We start from the raw sequence: 19792 nt of genomic DNA, 5'->3' as shown, positions 1-19792 counted from the left end.
ATCTGCATCTGTGTCTGCATATCCTGCCTTCCTCCTGTTACTAGGGATGAACTGTTTGAACTCCTGGGTTCTGTCTGTTCCCACCCCACACTCATCATCAGTTTTCCTTTCTTTTCTATAATGTCTCACATTTTATACTTTGCTGCCACATTCTACCTCAGATACTGCCCATTTTTTCCCTCTGTAATAGTAAACTCCTAAAATAGTTGACTATATTTACCATCTCCAGATAATTTCCTTGTCTCTCTTGCAGTCTCTGCAGGCAGAACTTTTGTGATCAGTCTACCAAAATAGGTCTTGTCAAGGTTAAAAATGGCCTCCACTTTAGTAAATTCAGTGTTGTTTGTCAGTAATGCCAATAACTACCCTCTACCTCCAAACATAAATTTTTTTTCCGTAGAAGAAGGAGAGGGAAAAGCAGAACTCTAAATTTGGCTAACAACTTCTGAAATAACTTAGTAATAACTAATTTAACCACATTTACCAGGACACTAATTTTGTTTTATTTTCTGGTTTGGAAAACATGTAGGCTGATTGTCAGAAATTAAGCTTAGTTATAGGAAAATTTAAAAAGTTACATTTTTGTGTATCTTAGGTTTATTATCTATGAAATTCACTACTGCAAAAAGAACAGGAGGCATTTTAATGTGGAGAGCTGTTAAGATCTATAAAGGGGAGAGGGAAGTGGTGGGAGCATTTTAGTGTGAAGAATGAAGTGAGAAAAATGGGGGAGACAAGAAAGCTTTGAGTCCCGTATGAGTCAAAAGAAGAAACAAGAATTCCGTCTCAAAGGACAAAATTTAAAGGACTATTGAACTTAACTAATGACAGCTCCAAACCACTGACCAGTCATGAAATAAGAGGATAAAAATATTCACCTAGGCCGGGTGCTGTGGCTCACACTAGTAATCCCAGCACTTTGGGAAACCGAGGTGGGGGATTACTTGAGGTCAGGAGTTCGAGACCAGCCTGCCCAACATGGTGAAACCCATCTCTACTAAAAATGCAAAAATTAGCTGGGCATGGTGGTGTGTGTTTGTAATCCCAGCTACTCAGGAGGCTGAGGCAGGAGGATCATTTGAACTTGGGAGGCAGAGGTTGCAGTGAGCCGAGATCGCACCATTGCACTCCAGCCTGAGTGACAGAGTGAGGCTTCATGTAAAAAAAGTGGAAATAGGTTTAATGTCTTTTGAAACAGTTGTGCAATACCTAGCAATGCTGAAGGTATATAGCATGATGATCCAGGAATTCCCCTCTTAGGTTTATACCCCAGGGAAACTGTGTGTGTGCCCAAGGAGACATAAGAGGAATGTCTAAAGTGGCTTTGGTGGTAATCGCAAACTGTTGGAAATAACCTAAACATCTAGCAATAGGAGAATAGATATGTAAATAATGTGGTATGTGATAAAACAAAGAAATAAGTTGTGTTACTATATTCATATGCTGGAATGCTACACAGTGGTGAAAAGAAATAAGCCAGGACTATGTTTGAACATGGATGAATATTACAAACTAGTGTTGAACAGAAAAAGAAAATTGTTGAAGAATGCATATAGTAGGATAATTTAAATCTGCAAGCATGTGCACTAAAAATATAAACAAATGCATGGGAATGAGAACCACCAAACTCAGAGAGGAGGAGATAACTTAGGAAGAAGGGGAAGGGATGCTGCTGGGAGTGGTACCAAGGAACTTCCCCTGGAATGCTTTATGCTTTATTAAAGTTTGTGGTAGGTACTTAGATGCTTTATTTAAGTCCGTGGTAGGTGCATGAGCATTTGCTCTATTATATTTCATATCATTTATATATTTCATATAAAAATGCTCAGACTACTAAGTATTCTTCATGTCTGATACTCATTTTGTCTTGTTTGAGTCTTTTACTGATTGGAATAATTAATTTTTTTCCACTTAGATGTGAGAATAACCTGGGACAGTTTTAGTGGGACACCAGCCGACCATTGATTCATATTGCATAAGCCAGAATGTCTGGGGACCAAGGAAATGTGTCTAGAAATTTTGTGCTCACTAGACAATGATGGTAAATGTGTAATATGGAGATTTCTTATCCAAGTAAGAACGTTCTAAAAGCCAGATAATTAATGTATTTTTTCATGAGGTAGAAAGCATCCACAGCATGACACCCACCCTAGTGATAAGTAAGGCATCCAGTCTTTGAAATGGGGTTATTTTTGACACACTCTGCAATCAGAGCTTGCTTTTAAAGGTCTTACGCAGACTTGTCAGGACAAGGGCTTGGGAGAGCCTACTGCCTAGGAATGATTTAGGAGACGTGCCTGTCCCAGTTTCTAGCAGAGGGACCCATAGGCCTCCAACGCTATGTCTGTGAGACCACGACTCTCTGGGATGGAGGGTGGCTTGAGAAAAGAGGAAGGGAAAGGTGCCTTGCATTTAACTTCTCATTATTTGGTTCCTTTATGCAACTTTTGTTGTAGAAGCCTCAATGCTAACATTTCTTATTTTAAGGAATCTCACTCCGTTTCACAAAGATTCTGGGAAGCAGAATAAGAAGGACAAATTTTCTCCATCTTTATTATATTGATTTCAAGAACAAGCATATTAAACATAATAAAAGTTGAGAGCATTGCATTGAGACACTATTTCTGTTTTCTAGTTTTTTTCCTTCAATATTTATACCTGTCAACCTGGGGTCCTAGGACAATAGATGGCAAACACTTTCAAGAATACCTCTCTCTTTTCAAGATCTTTGATTCTTCTTTGAACACACTCTCTACTCTAGGTTTTTTTTTTTTTTTTTGCATTGGCAACCTCTTTAATATCTAGACTAGATATTATAAAATCAGGCCTCATTTGTCCAGTATATATACAATATATACAGTATAGCAAAGTTAAATGAAATGCATGTACCATATAGGCAACGGATTAAGCTGAAATTTTCTAATAAACAATGGCAAAATGCCTTTTGCAGTTTCTTCCTCCCACCTCGCAAGTGGTTAAACAATTCCACTTCCAAATAGCATTTCCCATCAGTTTTTAAAAGCTATTTACAAAAAGTGTTATTCTACTACTACTTTTAAATACAAAAATATCTAGAAAGGCTAGATATTTCATATAACTTGTCCACCATGTACACAGCATCATTAAATAAAATTGCAGCCACATAACAATGGTTATCATCTGAGTTATCTTCCAAATGTTGCCATTTTGCCCTTGAATCATTCCCTCCTCTCTTCCTTCAATCCAGTGGACAAGTACAGGCACGTGTAATGCTTAGAGATGGTTGAACAAATTCCTATGCAAAAGTCATTTACAGAAGACAAGTTTTCCTATGAATTTCAGCACAAGGCTTACAAAATATGCTAATTTTACTAAATGCTTTGTCATATACACTAGCAACCTCTTTAACATCTAGAGACTAGATATTGAAAATTTGGACTCATTTGTCCATTATATACACTATATACAGAGCAAAACAAAATGCACAAAACGTACAGAAAAATGGTGTCGAAAATGTCCAAGTACAAACACACTAGCTATTACCTTTTGCAATTTCTTCCCCTCCACCTCCTCTAAACCATTGAACAAGAACAAGTATAGACAGTACTATACTGCTTACAAAGGTGGCTTCACAATTCAATTCCCAAAAGGCAGTATTTCCTATGAATTTTAGCAAAAAAATATTTACAAAGTGGTATTTTACTACCTCTACATTTAACATACATTGGGCACTTCTAAACATCTAGGTGTTTCAAGTAAGGGGTTAATTTGTCCACTATGTACACAGCAGTCTTGAATAAACTGCAAACATGTAACAGCAGTTATAATTTGAAAGAGTCTTCCAAATGTGAACATTCTGGCCTAGAACCCTTCCCATCTCCATCAATCCAATGGGCAAGGATGCTCAGATTTTCAGAAGACAATCTTTCTTAGGACTTGTAAAACAAAATGTACAAAGCATATTAGTTTACTAACTCTACTTTTGTCATATACTGGCAACCTCTTTGTTAGAAGTAAATGCTCGGTGCCACCAAGTGAAAATAGCACTCAGGCAAAAGTTTTCTCAGCAAGGCAATTTACTTCTATAGAAGGGTGCATCTCACAGTTGGGGCAATGGCGAGAGCACACCAGACAAGGGAGAGGAAGGGATTCTTATTTTTAATGCATCTGGTCCCTACTGCTGTGTCTTTCCCCTGTTGGCTAGGATTGGACCACACAATCTAAACTGACCTGATTGGCTAATGTTTGAAATTGAACACAGCTATCTAGGTGGGAAGGGGAAGGCTATCCATTACGGTGCAAGGCATGTCTAGGCTTGTCAGGGCATGTCAAGGTGCAGGAAGGGCAGGAAGGGTTGTTTACAGCATGGGTAACTATAGAAACTAGAGAAACAAAGAACCGGAAGAACACGGAATTAAAACCTTTTGAAGAGGAATTTATTATCTGTCAATTTCCCCCTCTTGATTTTATAGTTTTTCCTCTTCAAAACACCTCAGCATATCTCGCTCTGTTGTTGTTCTTAGGCATCTAAAAGGAAGAGTTTATCTGAATAAGGTGGAGGAGAGCTATGGGAGGTTTTGGTGAGAGCTGTTTCTATAAGTCTTTGCACTAAACCATGAGTACAAGGTATGATACAGCATCCTACAAGACTGAGCACACCTATAATGATTACAAGGGAGGTGAATATTGAGGTCATAATTCCTTTCCATTTCCCAAACGATTTTTCCATGAGGCTTGTAAAGGGGTCATTTATTCCAGAATTTTTAGCTAACTCATTTGACAAGGAGGTAAGGCCTTGTAAGGCTTTTGTTATTGTTCCATCGGGGGCGGTATTATTAGGAATAAAAGTACAACATTGGACTCCAATCATGACACAAACCCGGCCTTTCTCTGCTGGCATCATATCAAGAGCTATGCTATTTTCCTAAATCATCTGAGTGGTGGGGCCTAATCATTCAGGTGTTCCTTTAATGGCATCTTTTGTGTAATTAACAAACCTTTGTTGATTATAATAATTGTAATTTATCTAATTCTACATTTTTGTTTATAGTTGACCACCAATACAGTGGAGATTCAAATCCTGCAGCTATTTGATTTTGGGCTTTAAATTCATCTGGTACTCCTTGTGGAACTCCAATAGTGTCTACATAAACTTGGGGGTCAAAGGACCTATGTGGGGCACTTCTTCTTTTACTATTTTCTTTTCTGTCACATTGACGGACTGCTAGGGTGAAAGGGATGGCCAATTGGACTAGAGCGCAAATGCTGCTCCAATTACTTGGCAGAGTACCCAGCAATAGTCCCCCACAATACCACCACACATCTGCTCAGGGATGAACAAGGGCAGACTGATTGGTAAGCTCTTGAAAAGGTCTGGTTTTACTGAACCCTGTTAAGTCTCCAGGAAATGCTAACTTGTCCCCCTGCCGTGAAAGGCATGAGGTGAAGTTAACATCAGGGGCTGGAGGCCAGATGGCCCTCAGAGGCTGACTGCAGGGCTCTTGACCTCAAGGAAAAGCAGTGAAAGACTCTTGCATGACTCATTGCCCCAGTCTATGGGGTTCTGGAAGAGAGCTACCATACAGCTCATGCCGCGTCTGTGAGAGGACCACCCAAGTGGAAAGGGGACAATTTGGGTCTCTCGCCTAACTGTCGCACAAGTGTGACAGTCGCTTTTGTTTAGCTTGCGAACAGAATATTTAACCCATTCCAGCCAAGCATTTGCATCCTGATACCCTGTTTCAGTCACTATAGTTTGTTTTAAATCTTTAACCTCTACAACAGCTACTTTGGTTTTATTATTGGGTATATAACAAGAGAAGGTTTGGTTAGTGGAGAACTTAGGAGAGGGAGAAGGGGGTGCAGGAGGTGGGGAAGCATGAAGCACATTTCAAAGGATCTTATGGAGTCCTTCCCTGAGACTTCTACTCCTATACCACAGAAACAGCTTAATGGAGGGGAAGAACTCTGGGGAGCAGCAATGGTAATCTGTACTAGATTACATTGGTTCAGCTGACAATTGGAAGGGGTAACTCCTTTAGTAAAATGAATATAAGGTTTCAAGAAACTGCAAGTACTAGTTGGGGCAGTCCATCCTTGCTCCTTAGTATTTCATAGAGCGTTGGACCAACTTCAGCAGAGAAGCTCTGCTCTAGGAGGACAAGATTCCCAGTTCATACTGGAATCTTTGTCAAACTCTTCCCAAACTAACTTATCCTAGCTAACAGATTTCCAGTCTGAGGAGAGCTAGGAAGGACAAAGATACTTTTCTGAAGTGGAGAGTTTCCTCTGGCTTGGCAAATCTCCACAGGGCATCACAAAGCAAGCATCAAAAGTAATAGTTCGGGGTGAACTCAACCTAGTTACATTAATAACGAGAGGACTAACAATAGAAGGGGAAAAGAAAGGGTTGTAACATAAGAGGATCAAACCAGTTTTAGCTTTACCTTGGTTGGAGTTGGCGCTGGAATAGCTGTCTATGATTCTGGATGGGGTGGTGCTCTTTTGACCCGGGTGTGATGAGTCCATCCTCTTTCTGCTGTTCGAACTGTGGCCTTGGTGGTTAGAAACACTAGGTAGGGCCCTTCCCAAGCTGGTTCGAGTTTTCCTTCTCTCCAACTTTTGATGAGGATATGGTCCCCAGGTTGATGTTGGTGCACTGGAAACTGTAGTGGTGGTGCCTGTGCTAAAATACCTTTAATTATGAGGGAAGAGAAAGTGGAAGATAAACCAAGTATATAATTTCTGAGAAACTGATCTTTTGTTTCAAATGTAGGAAGACCAGTAGTAGAATGTAGATAAGGCAATCCATAGAGCATCTCATAAGGGGATAGGCCTATATCTTTTCAGGGAGCAGTTCGGACTCTCAACAGGGAAATAGGCTTTCCTACTTTCCCTGATGAGGGTGGATGCCATGGTGTGTGGTATTCCCATTTTCTTTTAGGGTTTGTTTATTGGTTTTTCTGCACACTATACAACTATCTGCAACTTGTCTAGCAAGGGTATAAATTCCTATGCATCCATAAACTCTAAGGACTGCATCACACATAGCTTGGGGGCCCCAGTGAGTTCCTTGATGTAGCTGTGACAATATCTCTCACATGAGGGGCTTAGACAGCATTTCTCTCTTGTCTGATAGTACCCATTTTCCCTCATGGCTTTCTTTGGCTCCTATTTCTTCTAGCTTTTCTTGCTCTCTGGGGGAGAAGATAGGGACTACAGCTGGAGCGGGAAGATAAGGGGTTAGGTGGAAAATGGGTGCTGCTTGAGAAGAGGCAGCTTGTTTGGCTACTGGTTAGCTATGTTATTCCCTCAGCTCTCGAAGGAAAGATTCTTCTAGTGACCTGGAACATGAACAACTGCTATCTCTTCTGGCAGCTGTAAGTTCTCTAGTACTTGGATTATTAAGTCTCTATGGACTAAGTTTTGGCCTTTACTGTTAATGAGACCTCGCTCTGCCCAAATTTTCAAAGGTGTGGATGACTCCAAAGGCATACCTGGAGTCAGTATGAATAGCTCCTTTCTGGTTTTGCAGAAATTTTAAGGCTTGATTTAGTGCAAACAACTCATGTGTTTGTGCAGAGCAGTCATTAGGTAATCTTCCTGATTCTATTTTTGTGAGGGTGTCTCCATCTACTACTGAGTACCTGTTAGGCCTTTTCTCTTTTATCACTTGAGAAGAACCATCTACAAAAAGGTGTCTTTCAGTTTGAAAGGGAGTTCCAATTTCTCTGGCATCTTGGAGGGACAACTGTGAGACTGGGGCTTGTCTATGGTGAGAATTTCTAGGAGGGGGCAAGCAAGGGAGAGAAGCTGGATACTGAGGATGGGGTGGACCCGGAGAAGCAGGGCTGGAGGGAGCTGGCTCCCCTGTTGAAGGTGCCTCTGGGATTCATTTCTTTAGTTCCCTGGGATTGCACCTTGTAGCCTCACCTAAGATGGCAGATAGGAGGGCTGGATCAATCCTAACACTGTTGGCAAAGGTCTGGATTATTGCCCTGAAAGGTGTAGAAATCCTGCAAATAGGAGGCCTGTGATCATTTGTCCTCACAGTTACAGAAAAGGTTCAATGGGAGGATGGTATTGAAATGAATGGTTCCTTCCTGAGGCCAAGCCAGCCCTTTCTGTAAGTCATAATTTGGCCAAACCTTTGTGCAGAGGGCTATGAGGCATTTTTCTTCCAGAGTCTGAAGGTCAAACAGTCCCAGAGATTCGGGATACACCCCAGTGGAGTATAAACTGGGGATGGTGAGGATAGCTGGTTGCCCATTCTGAAAGGAAACAGATGTCCCTCATTTTCCTTCCTTCTCTCAGCAATAACTCAGGGTGTGAGGGAGAGAGAAAGCAGGTGTTCCTCACTTTCTCTTCCATCTTTTCATCCCTGACTCCTGGTGACCTTGGCAGGTGCTCACCCATGGGTGCCAATGTGGCTTGCACCCATGAAGTAGGGAGAGCCTAGAGAATAGGAATTATCTGCACTAACCTATCCCCCCTACTTTTGACAACCTTTAATTCCCTGGGCCTCATCTATGCCATGGAGCATGGCCTCCTTCCATGGAGCAGGAGTTTAATTGGCAGGAATTAGTCCTGCCCATTTACATTGTGCCTGTTGCCTGGCTTTGGATCCCTCAGATCTGGTTTTCCATGCTAAGGCTTCAACCTAAAGCTTGGAATTGAGTTTTGGACAAAAAAGGTATTTCAGGGGGGTGCATGGGTCCATTTAGATTAAGCCCCATATGGGCCCCGCCAAATTTGCAGTCATCAGACACCAGGGGTCACTCCTCTGTTGTTTCCCTATCATAAGCAGAGTTCTGAGGTAGGAAAAGAACATTCTCACTTAGAAAAAAAATAGCTTAAAGTGCCAAAAAAAAAAAAAAAAAAAGGCGGGGGTCTGTCCTGGGGGAAGAACCTCTTTCTCTGTACAAATGGGCTCCTTCAATCACTGTATCCCTTCCCTGGTTCAGACTGAGTTGAGCTCCTCAGCAGCTGGGCTCACAGGGGCCCTGGCCTCTGAGATTGCCCTGGGGTCTGGGTGGCATGTGCAGCTTACTCCTGCTCTGCTTGGCCACTGGGCATGGCACATGCATGTGGTGGATATGCCCAGGTGCCCAAGCTGGAAGGGGAGGGGGTAAGGAGGGGAGCCACCATACACCATGCATACCTGCAGCTTTTGGGGTGGGGGTGGGGATGACACCTCTAAGAACAAATGGAAATCACATTGTTCTGAAATGCATGTCTGATGGCTGGGCCAAAAGCTCATTCTACTTAATATCTCTAGTTTGTAGCAAAACCCTTAACATTATAAAAGAAGAGACAGGAGCCATTTCAAACTGTGAAAGAAGGAAGGAAAGATACTATAGGAAAATCTAGGGGTCTTGGCTGATGCTTCCAGTTGCCCCAGGACCTTTTCCTGGTCCCACTCAATGGCTAAACCTTCATGAAGGGAAATCAAGCCAACATTCCTTTCCCCTGAAAGAAACAGAGAGGTGGCAGTGTCTTGGAAAAGAGACAGAGCTGATAGTTCCACATTTGTACTCATCCTTCTGATGGATCCTGGATGAGCCCCCAGATGAAAGGAGATAGTTCCCTTGACCCCTTCACAGGACTTGTGAAGCGAGTGACTTGTTTGCTCAGCCCACAGCTTTCAACCCCTCATGGGAGGGAAAGCATGCAGGTGAGTGGTTGCAGAGACCAGGATGAACGCTTCTGGGTAGTCAGCAGGAACAGAACTCCATATGGGCCCATAGCAGTGTCTAGGGGTAGCCTGTGACCCCTGGGGCCTCAGAGGGCATGTGTTACAGTGTGCTGTTTTAGCTTTGCCATCCATGAATGGCTTAACTATTAGATAACTCAGTGGAGGGTCAGTGTGACAGCTTCTTGAACCCATACCTGGGTCTTTGTCTAGTGACCAGGAGGAATCAGGTTGCACGAACAAATTGAAGATAACAAATGTGGAGGATTTCACTGCTGATGAAAGTGGCTTTCAGTGGGATGGGGAGGTAGCAAGGGGATGGATTGGGAAGGTGGTCTTACCCTGGAGTTCGGCCAGCCCTGGCCGGCCGAACTCTTCTCCGAGGTTTCACTGTTGAGCCATAACTCTGAAGTCAAGTTGCTTCTCACCGATGTCAAGCTGCTGCTTCTCTCCTTCTCTGCCACACTGCTCTGCTCCTTTGCCAGTAGAGTCTGGGGTTTTAATGGATACAGAATGGGGGGCAGGGTGGGCCAGGGTGGGTTTGGAAAAGGCAACATTTGGGTGGAAAAACAGGAGTGCATGTTCTCACTTTGGAAAGCAGTTCCAGGCTTGAGGGTGGAGCCCTCACCAGGGACCCTGCACTTTTCTACCTAGCATTTCCCTGCCTACAGTCTGTATCACTGTGACCTGGAATCCCCCTCCTAACTTCAAGTTGTCTTGCCTTTGCTTCAAGTTGTCCTGCCTTTTCCAGACAAAATCATTGTTCATCTTACATATGTTGACTGATGTGTCATGTCTCCCTAAAATGTATAAAACCAAACTGTGCTCAGACCACCTTGGGTACATGCCGTCAGGACCTCTGGAGGCTGTGTCATAGGCATGTGTCCTCAATCTTGGCAAAATAATCTGTCTAAGTTAACTGAGACCTATCTCAGATTTTCAGCGTTCACGTTTTGGTAACCATTAAGGGATTCTGAGTGGAGGTGCCCCAGACCTTTGACAAATCTCCTATCAGTGCTTGGTATCTGCTTGAGCTATCTTTGTGGCTCAAACCAATAAGACAATTTACTGAGGCCTAGAAGTACCCCCTCCGGAGAATCCCTGATCTCCCCAAATTTGGTCAAGATCTAAAGTTTATTTTGCTGTACAACTTCTTTTTTTTTTTTTTTTTGGAGTTTTACTTGCTTCCAACACAAGGAAGGCAAGTTTTTATTGCTTTCATGATGATGGAAGGCAGGTAACTCATTTATGGAGTTTGAGCTCACTTCCAATAGGGAAGATGAATTCGAGATTTTTCCAGTTTCTAGGATGGTAGAGAGTAAGTAGTCTTCAGCCTGAGACCCATCCCTTCATAAGTAACTGAATTAGGGTTTGTCTTGGTCAAAGTTAAGATTAATAACCAGCTGGTCTTAATTTCTCCTTACCACTAGAGTGCTCAGTAATCGTACAAGTTTTGCCATCATTTGTTTTGCTTAAAACAGATGATGTTGTTTTTATTGTTATTAGTTTGTTTCTGTTTTTGTTGTTGTTTTGCTCTTTTTCCCATTTGGGTTAGATCAACTCTATCTGACTTGATCATGTCTGAAGGCAAGTTCCAAATTATGGGGAACAAGGCCTCTGAAGTGGCTAAATTTCCACACACAAAAAGAGGTGGTGTGGTGTTGGGAGAAAAATGACCAGCAAAAGGTGGTGGTGGTGGGGAGGAGGGGAGGGAAAGATTTTTTTATTTTGACTATTTAAGGGGCTTTATTTATATAACAAGGTCACCTTTTATCTAGGCGGGCCAAACTGAAATAGCAATGGCTGTCACCCCACAGTGCAGTCCCATAGCTAAGGGTTCTGCCTTCTTTTTTCCTACTATGACAGCCTGGTTTTGTTTCCTAAATTAAGCCCTTTCTGGTTTGATATTTGGTACTTCTGAAATAGCAGCAATTTGTTCTAGCTGAGATATGGTAATGAGATTTAAAAGGATTTTTTTTTTTTTCGAGACAGAGTTTTGCTCTTCTAGCCCAAGTTGGAGTGCAATGGCGTGATGTTGGCTCACTACAACCTCTGTCTCCTGGGTTCAAGCAATTCTCCTGCCTCAGCCTCCTGAGTAGCTGCGATTACAGGTACATGCCACCACATCCGGCTAATTTTTTGTATTTTTAGTAGAGACGGGGTTTCACCATGTTGGCCAGGCTGGTCATGAATTACTGACCTCAGGTAATCCGCCCACCTCAGCCTCCCAAAGTGCTGGGATTACAGGCATGAGCCATTGCGCCTGGCCTTAAAAGGATTTTTTAAAAGGAGTTCAGTGGTTAAAAGTCAGTTTAATTAAAAGATAACATCCAAGTTGTGTGTGTATGTGCATGCATGTGTGTGTGTTTGTATTTAAAAGGCCTTCAAGTGTTGTTTTTTTTTTTCTCCCAGGACCTCGTTCTTTTTTTGAGCGAAAGTTTTCTTCTTTTCAGTTGACTGAATTCTGTTTTCTAAATTTACTGGTGCTGTCTCTCCTTTCTCTTGCGCCCTCTGCTGCATGAGGGACTTAAAATAGTTTATAATAGCCTAGGGTTTCTTAAAGAAGATGGAGAATGTGCCAGACTCCCTTTGGGGAGAGACCTATTTTTCCTTATGGAACCCTGAGATCGTAAGCAGACAAATTCATCTCAGCTCTTAAATTGCTTCCTTTTGTGTTGTGTTACCTGATTTATTGACTAAAATAGTTATTGCAACAGAGGCTACTCTTGGGTTTTTAAGGAAGAGTGTAGTTTAGACAGTTAGAAATGCCTTTGTTTAAAAAATTTTTTTTAAGTGCACTGTAAAAGCATCACATGGTCTAGCTTCATAATAATTCTCCATTTTTGGAGACCCAGGATTCAGTATGGGCTCTGCCCAGAGCTCAGAGATCCGGTTAAAAGACAGGTAGTTCCGGCAGGGTGCCGTGGCTCATGCCTGTAATCCCAGCACTTTGGAAGGCCTAGGCGGGCAGATCATGAGGTCAGGAAATTGAGACCATCCTGGCTAACACCGTGAAATCCTGTCCCTACTAAAAAATACAAAAAATTAGCTGGACGTGGTGGCGGGCGCCAGTAGTTCCAGCTACTCGGAAGGCTGAGGCAGGAGAATGGCATGATCCCAGGAGGCGGAGCTAGCAGTGAGCCAAGACTGCGCCACTGCACTCCAGCCTGGGTGATGGATCAAGACTACCTCTCAAAAAAAAAAAAAAAAAGAGAGGAAGTTCCTAGCTAAATAAAATTGGTCTCCTCATACAATCTTATGATAGATTTCTATAATTTTATGTTTGATTTGGTATCCATCTTTAATTTCTCTCTAGCACCATTAGATTTTTTCTCTCAGTACTTTAAGATGTAAATTTTGCTATCTGAGTTTTTATCTACAAGTTGTTTTCCTTCAATATGCAGATTTAGGGCTATTGAGCTGACAACTGCCTATGGTAGCAAACAGATTATTGAGAATTTGAAAGTCTAAGATAAGAAAAAAGGTTCTTATGAATCTATAAGATGTACTTCTATTGTCATGCCTAATACATCTATGTATTTATGTGTTGTGTACACAGTGTTTTACTACATATATATACATATATATAAGAGCTCTAATTGACTTAAAAAAGCACTTGAATCAAATACTTTATCAGGAAAAAAGAAAAGACTAGTCAAAAGCTTTTTCAAGGTTATATAACTTTAATAAATAAGTTGGCTTTAAAATTATTGGTAAAGTAATATTAGAAATGTCTTAAGAACTGCCAGCATATATTTTTGTTTGCATTTATTGATCAAGCAATTTTATACTTATCCCTGCCAAATACTATAAGATGTCAAAATTTGTCATAAGGGTTAGAAAACTATAAACCCAGCCCAAAACAGAATGATCTTTGCTTGTGTAATTTTTAATAAATAAGACATTGATATTGGTTTAAGGAAAATAGCTATATCTTGAATTATTCAGTTAAATTATTATAACTTCTAATCATGTGGCTTTAGGCAGTTTAGTCCATAGGCAGTAAGGTTTGTTTTGGGAAAGGACTGTTATCATCTTGTTTAAAAACTAAAGTAGAAACTAAATTCCTCCCAAAGTTAGTTTGGCCCATGTCTAGGAATGAACAAGGACACTTGGAGGTTAGAAGCAAGATGGAGTTGGCTAGGTCACATGTTTTTCACTGTTTCAGTTATAATTTTGCAATGGTCAGTTGCATATCTTTAAATGATGACTATCGCAGTTTTCATAGTCTAGGTAAATGATTAAAATAAGATAATTAGGCTAGACACGGTGGCTCATGTCTGTAATACCAGAACTTTGAGAGGCCGAGGCAGGCAGATCACGAGGTCACGAGATCGAGACCATCCTGGAAAACATGGTGAAACCCTGTCTCTACTAAAAATACAAAAAATTAGCTGGGTGTGGTGGCACGTGCCTGTAATCCCAGCTACTCAGGAGGCTGAGGCAGGAGAATCACTTGAACCCGGGAGGCAGAGGTTGCAGTGAACCGAGATCACGCCACTGCGCTCCAGCCTGGATGACAGAGCGAGACTCTGTCTCAAAAAAAAAAAAAAAAGATAATTAGGTGAATGTGATGGAATAAATACTTGTAGACAAACGTCATAATTTGGAATCTAAAGTTAAATTAAATAATAGATATTTCATTATTTGAATATTTTCCAATAAAAATATATTGTAGGAAAAAATTCTTTCTAAAAAAGTGTCATTCTAAAAAAGGCGAACAACTTTTGTCTAATTCAAAGCTTATTTAAAGGTTATGGGCCAGTCATGGTGGCTCACACCTCTAATCCCAGGACTTTGGGAGGCTGAGGCAGGTGGATCACCTGAGAACAGGAGTTCAAGACCAGCCTGACCAACATGGAGAAACCCCATCTCTACTAAAAATACAAGATTAGCTGGGCGTGGTGGCGCATGCCTGTAATCCCAGCTCCTCGGGAGGCTGAGGCAAGGAGAATTGCTTGAACCTGGGAGGTGGAGGTTGTGGTGAGCCGAGATCGTGCCATTGCACTCCAGCCTGGGCAACAAGAACGAAACTCTGTCTCATAAACAAAACAAAACAAAACAAAACAAAACAAAACAAAAATTTCTGTGCAGTGCAGAAGGTCTTTACTTTAGCCTTTTGGTAACTGGCCTAACAGATTTTATTGTTTATTGAAACAATTCCTATGCCATTATTATCAAGTTTTGGTTTGCTTAGGAAAAAACTGAGATTAAATTTAAAAAAATTAAGGTTATTACATCCATGTATCTTTCTGTATGTGCCTTTAATGTACTTGTGACATTGAGTTATAGGGCTTTGACTCCTGGGTCTAAAAGAACACCAAGTCCTGCTAAATTTTAAACCTTGACAGCAATTAAACCCCATGTACAAGTCCAGTTGAAGATGCCAATCAAAATAAACTGCATTCCTGAAACACGGGGCCAGAAATTAAAACTATTCAATTCCTCAAGGCCCAGGGACTATTGTGGAAGAGGTGGGCTTGTGAGATTTTAAGGGCTGATTTTGAGGATAAAATACCTTCAGTTTCTCTATTAATTAATCATTAATGTCAAAGACACATGGATGCAAGAGCAGCATATAGGCCCCTATGTCAGATTAACAAGGTTTTCTTGAAGCATTAACTGACTCCTTAATAAAGATTATAAAAGTCTTGTGGAAGTTATAGTCAAGATTAAAATCTTAAAGATTGTTTATACATTTTAAAAAACAAATTTAATCGGTTTCATGCTGTTTTTATTAGGGCTTATTGTTTGGAAAATTAACATTCCTCTCTTAAAGAATGAAGGTTTTTGCTTTTTTTTGAAATACTTGAGTTATCGCTCTGGTCAAGTGACTGACTTATTTTGTAATGACCTGAGATGTCAAGTGATTTTGATAAAAGTGATTTTCATATCAACATACAATACTATAGGATTCCATATTTGCCTATATGTTTACTTTTACTAGAAGCTTTATATTTTTGCATAGTTCCATGTTACTGGATAGCATTGTTTCATTTTAACTTGAAGGACTGCCTTTAATATTGCCTTTAGGGAAAGTCTAATGGTGATGGGCTCTCAGCTTTTGTTTTTATGGGAAAGTCTTAATTTCTCCAGTTCTTAAGGGAGAGTTTGTTAGACATAGTATTCTTGGTTGGCAGTTTTTTTTCTTTTAGTTCTTTGAATATATTATTCTACTTCCTTCTGGCCTGTGAGGTTTCTGCTGAGAAATCTGATAATCTGATAGAGGCTCCCTTGTATCTGATGAATTGCTTTCTTTTGCTGCTTTCAAGATTCTTTTTTTCTGTGTGGTTCTTGTACACAACAGACTACTATTCTGCCATCAAAAATAATGAGATCCTGTCATTTGCAACAACATGGATAGAACTGGAGGTCATTATATTAAGTGAAGTAAGCCAGGCATAGAAATACAAACATCACATCTTCTTGCTTATTTGTAGGATCTAAAAATCAAAACAATGGAACTCATGAAGATAAAAAGTAGAATGATGGGTTACCAGAGACTGGTAAGATTAGTAGGTGGTAGGAGGAAGAAGGGGATGGTTAATGGGTCCAAAAAAAGAAAAGAAAAGAAAGAGTGAATAAGACCTACTATTTGATAGAAAAACAGGATGACTATAGTCAATAATAATTTAATTGGACATTTAAAAATAGCCCAAATAGTATAATTGGATTGTGTATAACACAAAGAATAAATGCTAGAGGGGATGGATACCCTATTTTCCATGATGTGATTATTATGCATTGCATGCCTGAAACAAAACATCTCATGTACCCCATAAATATATATATAAAAAAATAAATATATATACTTTCTATGCACCCACAAAAATGAAAAATAAAAAATTTAAGAAAAGATTCTCCTTTTCTGTAACTTTTGAGAGTGTGATCATAATGTGTTTCAGTGTAGGTCTCTTTCAGTTTATCCTAGTTGGAGTTCATTTAGTCTCTTGAATTTGTATGCATACTTCTTTTCTCAGATTTTTAACATTTTTAGCTATTATTTCTTCATATTAGCTCTCTTTCTCTTTCTGTTGTCTCTTTCTGAAACTTCATAGTGCATATTTATTCCTCCTAATGGAGTCCTGTAAGTCCCACAGGCTGTCTTCACTTTTATTCTTCCTCTTTTTTTCTTCTATTCAATAATTTTAAATTACTTATTTTCAGTGAATTTCTTCCCTTCAATAATTTTAAATTACTTATTTTCAAGTTCACTGATTGTTCTGTCTTTGATGGTCAGTCAGGTATAGCTGACTGGAGAGACTCAGGAAGACAAGGCTTATTATACTGACAGCTGCTAGGAGAGGAGACACAGTGTGCCACACAAGGTCATCTGTTTGGTCAGGAGGCAGGAGACAGGAAACAGGAATGAGGGGAATGAGGGGAAGGTTTGGCTAGAGTCTTTATTGGGGTTTACATGAGAAACAAAAGGGAGGGCAGAATAAGTATTTTAAGTTTGACTATTTGAGTAATTTTGGTGTTATCTAAGCTATGGGTTTGTCCCTAGTTACTTGGTACCTGGTTGTGGATGATTAAAGCATACCTCCTGGGGCATATGGGCTAGAAAGGGAAGTTAGGGCTTTAGATTTATTAGTTTGTATATCAAAGCCACTCTCCTGGCTGAGCCCTTGCTATTTCTAAGAATTGGCTGAACCCAGGAGGAGCAGCCTTTCCCCAGAGAGGAAGGTTTTTAAAGATGTCAAGACATCATTACACACACACTTACTTTATATGCATTAAACTGATTTTTCTGTCCAATGAAGTCTGCTTTTTTGAACTGTATGTGAATTTTCAAGTTTGGTTATTGATTTTTTAGCTCCAGAATTTGTTTGGTTGTTACAATAGTTTTTATCTCTTTGCTGATATTCTTATTTTTTCATGCATCACTTTCCTGATTTCATTTAATTGTCTTTCTGTGTTCTATTTCAGCTCATTGTGGATCTTTACGACGGTTATTTTGAATGTTAAATTCTCTTTTAGGTAATTAGTAGATCTCCACTGCTTTATGTTAGGGGCAGAAGGCATCCAAGTTACCAGCAGTGAATCTGTACAGATCTGCAGCCACCTCAATTCTTGCCTCCTCAGAAGAAACAACTTGACTGAGGGGCATAAGGCAGAAAAAGAGACCGAGTTTCAGAGCAGGAGTGGAAGCTTATTAAAAAGCTTTAGATCAGGAAAGGAAGGAAGGTACACTTAGAAGAGACCCAAGCAGGCACTGTGAAGGTCAAGTGTGGCATTTAACCTTAATCCTAGGACTTTATAGGATGGTTCACTTTTGGTATCTTGCACTCTTTTTCCCATGATTCTTCCCTTCAGGTGGGCTGCCTGCATGCACAGTGCCCTTCTTATGCTTGGAAGTGAGCATGAGCAGTGTGTTTAGGAAGCTGTATGCATCCCCATCTGAGGCTTTCTTCTCTTTTCTGGTGGAGTCCCCTCAGAAGATCATACTCTGCCATTTTGTCTCTTAATGTGCATGCCTGGGCTCATTTGCCCAGTTCCTGAGATTTTAATATCAATCTCAAGTGTTTTTATCTCTTTGGGAAGTTGCTTCTCACTGGTGCCTGCATTCAATTAACACTTTAATGTGACAGCTGTGGACCATCAGTAGATTGTCTCTCCCTGGTGCTGGCTGCCAAATGATCATTTTTAGAGAGGCAATGCGAGAACTGTTGAACCATTACCTGATGATGGCCCAATGTTCCTGGTGGGTAGGGGAAGAAGTCTCTCCTGCCCCACGCATGCCTGTCTAACTACCTGTAACATTTAGGGCTGGTTTCTGGAGATTTATTTTGTTCCTTTGGTTGGGCTGTGTGTTCCTGTGTCTTTGTATGCCTTGTCGTCTTTTGCTGAGATTTGGGCATTTGAAAAAACGGTCACCTCTACTGTTCTTTACAGACTGTCAGTTAAAGAGATATGTCTGTTTTTCATCAGGAGCTCATCATGTCTTGCTCTCCCTGGTGTTTGCCTCCAATAGTGCGGTTTCTCTGGTGCTGTAATGAGCCACCTTTGTTCTCAGTGGCACCCAACCTGAGTATGCTGTTGTTTCTGTTAGCACTTCAAGTTAGGTGGTACAGAAACCATCTACTATGTAATTTTCTGTTTCATGAGGTATTTCTAATTATAGGGTGAATTTTCATTTCTCAAACGCTGGATTTAAGTTTGAAACAGTATGATGTGTATGTATTTTTAGAATTATGTTCCCACTGGTTATTCAGAAATAAATAGGATTGAGGTGGCCTCCTGAGGCCTTTCAGTCATATAAAATCTCTTAACATTGCCAAAGTGTATGAGTTTCTAAATACTTTACATAGAATCATAATACTTATATTATTGCAGTAGGTTACCTATTGCATCTCTACACATGAGCTTTGATTTCCTTTAATATTTTCTTGGTTCAAGTCCAGACCTCCTCCACAGAAGTCAAAGGTTATTGCTCTGGTGTGGCAAAACACCAAATGTGTACCCTGTATTTACAGACTCAATGTATCAGAAAGGTTACAAAGTCTAAATGCATTATTTTAATTCTCTGATGAAATGGAAATAATCTTGAATAGATCTAGAATACAATATCCTAATCACTAGTTTCAAAAGACTTGAGAGAATAGGCCAAGTGAAGACCAAACTGAGTTGGTCTAGTTGGGGCTGGAGCTAAGTAAGTAAACCACAGAGATTGGTTTTGCTTGCTGGGGGTATAGAGGGGATTTTCAGGAAAGTAAGAGGTAGGCTGGGCATGGTGGCTCATGCCTGTAATCCCAGCACTTTAGGAGGCCAAGGCAGGTAGATTGCTTGTGCCCAGCAGTTCAAGACCAGCCTGGGGCAACTGGCAAAACCTTGTCTCTACAAAAAAAACAACAGAAACAAAAAATTAGCCAGGAGTGGTGGTGCATGTCTGTAGTCGCAGCTACTCTGGTGGCTGAGGTGGGAGGATCACTTGAGCTCAAGGGTTTGAGATCAGCCTGGGCGACATGGTTGAAACTCTGCTCCACAAAAATTAGCCAGTGTGAGCCTCTGGTCCCAGTTGCTTGGGAGGCTGAGGTGGGAGGATTGCCCTTGAGCCCAGCAGGTGGAGGTTGCAATGAGCTGTGATCACACCACTGCAATCAAGCCTCGGCGACAAAGTAA

General features: G+C 40.7%; 1 long non-coding RNA gene across 7 annotated transcripts in view; it reads left to right on the top strand.

Moving 5' to 3' along the window:
* Nucleotides 1–19792, top strand: part of LOC129143247 (uncharacterized) — a 312467-nt gene that overhangs the window by 36531 nt on the left and 256144 nt on the right. The gene's annotated exons all lie outside the window — the stretch shown is intronic.

Source organism: Pan troglodytes, chromosome 12 (genome assembly GCF_028858775.2).
Source record: "Pan troglodytes isolate AG18354 chromosome 12, NHGRI_mPanTro3-v2.0_pri, whole genome shotgun sequence".
Taxonomy (NCBI): domain Eukaryota; kingdom Metazoa; phylum Chordata; class Mammalia; order Primates; family Hominidae; genus Pan; species Pan troglodytes.
The sequence above is the reverse complement of the archived record's forward strand: the minus strand, read 5'-3'. Positions and strand labels throughout refer to the sequence as shown.